This window comes from Onychomys torridus, chromosome 19, assembly GCF_903995425.1.
Source record: "Onychomys torridus chromosome 19, mOncTor1.1, whole genome shotgun sequence".
In the NCBI taxonomy this organism is placed as follows: Eukaryota; Metazoa; Chordata; class Mammalia; order Rodentia; family Cricetidae; genus Onychomys; species Onychomys torridus.
This window is the reverse complement of record NC_050461.1, coordinates 54,276,983-54,283,226: the sequence shown is the minus strand read 5'-3', so window position 1 is coordinate 54,283,226 and position 6,244 is coordinate 54,276,983. Positions and strand designations below refer to the sequence as shown.

The following is a 6,244-nucleotide window of genomic DNA, read 5'->3' as shown; positions in this document are numbered from 1 at the left end:
GAGTTTATGCCTTTGCTGGAGTGTGAGCAGGATGTGTGACACCCTGTACCAACAGTCGATGCCAGAAGCCACAGGGTGTCTTTCCATGATTAGGCATCCATGTAAATAAGACTCCATTTTGTGAGCAGGCATGCAGGACTCTCCCTCACTGGTCCTGAGGATGCGCTGGTGTGAAAGGGCCACAGAAGAGAAGGCCTACCTCTCTTTACCATGGCAAGGAGCCACGGGCAAAGTAGTGACTGAGAGCCGCTTCCCATCAGAAGCCAAAGCTGTGGCTTGAAGCTAAAAAGGAGTGCCCTCGACCTGCAGGAGCCCGGAAACAGATCTCCACCTTCGAGCCTGTCTGGGATGAATAGCAGCCTGTGTCAAGGCTAGAGCCCAGAACCCAGCTGAGCCAAGCCCAGGCTTCTGGTTACAGAGACACTGAGGCACCAGTGTGTGATTGTAAGCAGCTAAGTGCATAATCATCTGTCTTGTGGCAAGAGCTGTCTAGTAGGGAGAGTAAAAAATAACATGGTCTGCAGGTCTCACACTTGCATCCACTCTCCTTCCTCAGCTCCTCCTCAAATGTTGGTATTACAGGTGTGCGCCCCCCTAACCACTCCCCACCCACCCACACACACACACCCCTCCCGCTCCTGGCTGGGGTTTTCTTCTGTTTTGTTTTGCTTTTTTTTTTTGAGACAGTGTTTCTCTGTGTAGTTTTGGTGCCTGTCCTGGATCTCGCTCTGTAGACCAGGCTGGCCTCGAACTTACAAGAGATCTGCCTAGCTCTGCCTCTTGAGTGCTGGGATTAAAGGCGTGCGCCACCGCCACCCAGCTTGCTCCTGGCTGGGGTTTTCTTCTGTTTTGTTTTGCTTTGTTTTCTTGCTCAAGGTTCTTCTATATAACTTTGGCTCTTCCAACTTTTTTTTTTTTTTTTTTTTTTTTTTTTTTTAGCTGAGGATCAAACCCAGGGCCTTGCGCTTGCTAGGCAAGCACTCTACCACTGAGCTAAATCCCCAACCCCCCAACTTTTTATGTAGACCAGGATGGCCTCCAACATGGCGATCCTCCTGCCTCTGCCTTCTGAGTGCTAGGACTGTAGATGCACCCTCTCCTCCTCCCACTATCAAGGAGCAGAATCAGAAATCTGGACGTCCTGAGGCTTAAGTTTTAGAATAAGTTACAGAAACAGAGACAGGTCCTCAAAGAAAGTGTGAGGTCTCGTTCCCATGAGTACAAATAAATAAAACGAGTCTCCAAACAACACCAGGTAGTAACTGCCCACCCCAGGGAGGGCGCCAGCTTTCAGAGCCTCCCAGCCACAGCAAAGCTGAGGGGCTGCCGACCCCTTCCTGTGAGCACGTTGTTTCTGGATGGTTTTCCCAGCTCTTTTCTTTTAACCTATTTAGGAATGTTGAGCAAGAAAACGTGAGACCAAAGTTAAATGATTAACAAAGACAAACAAAAGGTTTTGCTTTCTTTTTAATAATTTAACCGTGGAATGAACCTTGTTATTTGGAAAAGAGGTGGCTACTGGGCCATCCTCTTCAGATGTTTCCAATGGGCTTTTGTATAGTTCTGAATCACACTCTCTGCCTCCCAAGTGCTTGGATTGAAGGCACCTTGTTTTGTTTTGAGACGAGGTCTCGCACCATAGTCCAGGGTAGCCTAGAAATTACTATGTAGGCCAGGCTAGCTTCACAAACTTTGTCCAGTCTTTCTGCCTCAGCCTCCTAAGTATTGCAGTCATAGGTATGAGCCACCACACCCTCCCATGTTCTTCAGATTCTTATGGAATACCCCTTTTGATCATTTTTTTTTCTCTAAACAAACAGAGATGCTGGGGATGGACAATTTGACTCTTGTACTGTTGCTCACCACCACCACCACCACCACCCACCCGCTGCCCCTGCGACCTGAAGACACAGCATCAGCAAGGGCTGTGTGGAAACAGTTTGTGCTAGATTTTGTTTGTTTGTTTGTTTGCTGTTGTTTTTCAAGACAGGGTTTCTCTGTGTGTAGCCCTGGCTGCCCTGTAGACCAGGAACTCACAAAGATTCTCCAGCCTCTGCCTCTGGCCTCTGCGGCACCACTCCTCGACTTGTGCTAGACTTTAAAACATTTTTTTTTTCTTTTACATCCTGACCACAGTTTTCCCTCTCTCCTGTTCCAACACCGCCCACCCCCCATCCATTCTACATCTGTTTCTGTTCAGAAAAGGGCAGATCTCCCGTGGGTATCAACAAAGCACAGCATATCAAGTTGCAGTTACGAGTAAGCACCTCCCCTTGTACTAAGGCTGGGAAAGGCAACCTAGGATGAACAATAGGGCCCCAAAAGCCAGCCAAAGCATTAGGGACAGCCCCTGCTCCCACTGTTAGGAGTCCCACAAGTTAGACCAAGCTACACAGCTGTCAGGAAATCCTGCTCAAGAGCTGGAGGATTGTGCTGGTGTTTGCTATCACAAACCTTGCTCAACGCTGATCACATAGGTCAGAAGGGGAGCACTCCCCCTGGTGGCCTAGTGGAGCCACTGCAGTAACTGTAGGGGATGCAAAAGGACCAATGCCAGAATGGACCCTTCTTCATTTGTGGGCTGATCTGGTGGGATGGGTGTACACATCCCTCCTCTGGCTACATGGGGCAGGTTGTTCAGCTCACCTGGTAAGCTGGCTAGGAGACACCCTTCCTCAATGCCCCCCACACAAACAACAGTAGGGCCCATCAAAGCCTCCTCTTGGGGCTTCTTCTCTGTCTTTTCTTCCTTTGCTTTTAAACGGAGGGTGTCAGCTGGGCGGTGGTGGCCCACGCCTTTAGTCCCAGCACTTGGGAGGCAGAGGCAGGTGGATCTTTGTGAGTTCAAAGACAGCCTGGTCTACGGAGTGAGATCCAGGAAAGGTGCAAAGCTACACAGAGAAACCCTGTCTCAAAAAAACAAAAACAAAAAAATTAAAATTAAAAATAAATAAATAAATAAATAAATAAATAAACAAACAAACATAGGGTGTCATATAGCCAAAGCTAGCCTCAAATTCCTGATCTTCTTGCCTCTCCCTCCTAACTGCTAGGATTGCCACCACACCTGACTTGGGTAGACTCTTGTCTACTTTTCATAATGCAGGCTAAGGAAAAAAAAAAAAAGAAAGAAAGAAAGAAAGAAAGAAAGAAAGAAAGCAGAAACTGAATGCATGGGTGTCACCGGCAACTGCTCCTGTAGAGGAAATTACAGCCATCAGGGTGAAGAAGCATGGCTTGGGGAGATAGCCACAGTCAAGGTCATAGGCTCAGCAGCAGACGTGGAGCCCAGGGACAGCAGGCAGGAAAGACCATTTCCTCGGCTTCCTCCAGCCTTCTCACAGCACCCCACAATTAGCAAGACTTAAATCCCCGAGGAGCAGACATGCCCAGAGCCCCAGCATCACATGTCAAGGTGCAGGGAGCAGATTGTTGAAGAGAGGTGACTTGAGGGTCAGCACCAAGGAGAAGGATACTCTCTTGCACGTCGCCGGGGCCCTAGGTTCAAGGTTCAATCCCTAGTACCACACACAAACAAAACAGAACTGGCAGCCCCGGCTATCTGGACCCTGGGACTTATGCTAATCTACGCCAACTTAACTTGTCTATTTGGGAAACCATATGCACCTGAAAGATATCAAGCATTGTTCTAGGGATATCCCTGGGATTCAGAATTTGGGTGTGGCTTTCGTATCCACAGGTCAGCAGAACTGAGTGCTCACATGTTGGCAACCATCACCATCCATCTTCAGACGTGCTCACGTGGAAAAATGAAAACTCTTGGCCCCTTAAACACCAACCCCTCGTCCCACCCCACCCCCAGCCTCGGAGCTTTCTGACTCCGGGCATCTAGCCACTCTGGGAAATTCAGGTGAGTGGGAATCATACAATGTTTGTCCTTTTATGACTCACTTGTCCCATTCAGGATTCCTTGGGAATCCAGTCAAGCACATGTCAGCGCTCCCCTCTCTTGGAAGGCTGACTCTGTATGTATAGTAGAAGCCGCAGTTTGCATCCCCCACCACACCTACGGACCACCTCCTGCTTATCTGTCCATCTGTGATAGGCACCTGTACTGTGAATCAGGATGTTAGCAACATAGATGTGTGAGCATCTCTTTGAGTCTCTGCTCTCAGTCCATTAGGAAATGGACCTAGAAGAACTGCTGGATCACGTGGTACCCTAGATTTCACTTTTGGGGGACCCGCCAGGCTGTTTTTCACAGTGGCTATATTTGTCTCTGTGGCTATTGTTAACTGAGCACTTGGGCACAGCAGGCTGACGTGGTATGGGCAAGCAGGGGTGATGGGAGTCCATCTGGAATATAAGACCCCCAGCTCATTGCATTGGTGACAGAAAGAACCCCAGGATGGGAACACCATTAGCCTGAGACTTTTCCTAATTAGGGGCCCTTTTCTTTTCCTTGAATAGTTGTTTCCTAATGAGCCAGAGACGACCCTGTGTACTGGTCTTCAACATATGTTGTTTATGCCTGTCCGCCAGGCTAGGACTCAAATACCACCTCCACCAAACTGAAATTCTTGCATACTTTAAGGCCATACAAATATGTAGACCCAGCCTACAAAGCCCACGAAACCATGCCCAACATCTGCTAACCCTATATAAGACAAAATCTGTTCTATAAGAGATACGGTATTAGTCTGGCTTCTCCAGAGAAACAGACCATTACGATGTACAAACATGTGAACATATAATAGACATGTAGACACAATATACTGTGTATTAGAATAGTGTATGTATACTAATATAACATATAGTGTGTCTATAATATACTAGATAGATGAGATAGATAGACAGACAGATAGATAGATATTGAAAAGGAATTGGATGACTCAGTTGTGGAGGCTGAGAATTCCTAAGGTGTGCACTTGGCACACAGCAAGCTGGCGACCAGAAGGGCCCTGAGGCAGGAGAAGGCCATGTCCCAGCTCAGAGTCAGGCAGCCCCCAAGTTCTCCCTGTAAGTCTTCCTTACTGGGGCCTGCAGCAGACTGAAGAGAACATATTAAATTTCATGCAGAGACATCCTCGTACAGTACAGATTAATATTCAGCAAAACGCTCCAGCTCCTTAAGAGTGGATTCCACCAGTCAGCCTCCATAGGTTCACAACTGCACTGGTCCTAGCCTAAAGCCTCCCCGTGACAAACGTGACAAATGCAGTCTCCTGTTCTCCTTCGCCTTGCCCCATCTTGGAGTGGCTGCCCTGATTACAATCTCCTTTGTTAGGAGCAGCTCTTTAGCTAACCCTGCCCCAGCACCGCCTTGAAACTTGTGCAGCAATAGCGCCACCTTGTGGTCTGCCCTCTCCCCGCCTCAGCCCTGAAATCTTGAATAGCCCATTTTCCGAGACCTGAAGAGCCCTTTTCTCCCTTAAGCTGCTCTCAAATCACCCTGTCTTCTGCACCAAGTCTGTTCTCAAGGCCCCTGGTTTTATATCCTTGTCCAGGGAATTCTCAGTCAACGTTGGGGGGTGGGCACACACACAGGGCGGGCAAAGGATAGCCTGAAGTATTCATGCTTAGCACAGTGCATGGCATATAGACCACGCTTGATGAACGTCTGAGCTAACTGAAATAGGCATGGCAAATAATATTAGACTGACCACATCATGCAAAGGATGGATTTTTCTTCCCAGCAGGCCCGGTGATTGCAATAGTATAGTATGAAAGACACTCACTCAACTATATTTATTTCTTTATGGTTTCTTTTCTCTCTCTTTTTGTTATTGTTGTTGTTGTTGTTGCAGTTTTGTGGTTTTATTTAAACACAAATAAAACACACGCAAGCCATCTACTCATTTTCTTCACTGCATAGCCTGGCGTTAGGATTGGTGAGTCTGATGGCGAGCTGTGCTACTCTTTCCACAATGGAAACGTTGTGAGCAATCTCAGCACAGTAAAATTTGTTGCACATCAGCAGCACTTCCAGCTCCTTGACATTGTGCACCAGAAACTTCTGGAAGCCGCTAGGCAGCATGTGCTTGGTTTTCTTGTTGCTCCCGTAACCAATGTTAGGCATTAGGATCTGGCCCTTGAATCTTCTCCGCACCCTGTGGTCGATACCTCTGAGTTTCCGCCAGTTTCACTTAATTTTGACATATCGGTCTGACTGGTGCCAGATGAACTTCTTGGTCCTCTTTTTGACAATCTTGGGCTTCACCAGAGGCCGGAGGGCAGCCATGATGCCGCTAACCAGATGGCAGCCACCTCGCAGGCAGCGCCA

General features: G+C 48.0%; 1 pseudogene; it reads right to left on the bottom strand.

Moving 5' to 3' along the window:
- Positions 1–5,812: 5,812 nt before the first annotated feature.
- On the bottom strand, positions 5,813–6,244 carry LOC118570701 (annotated as a pseudogene).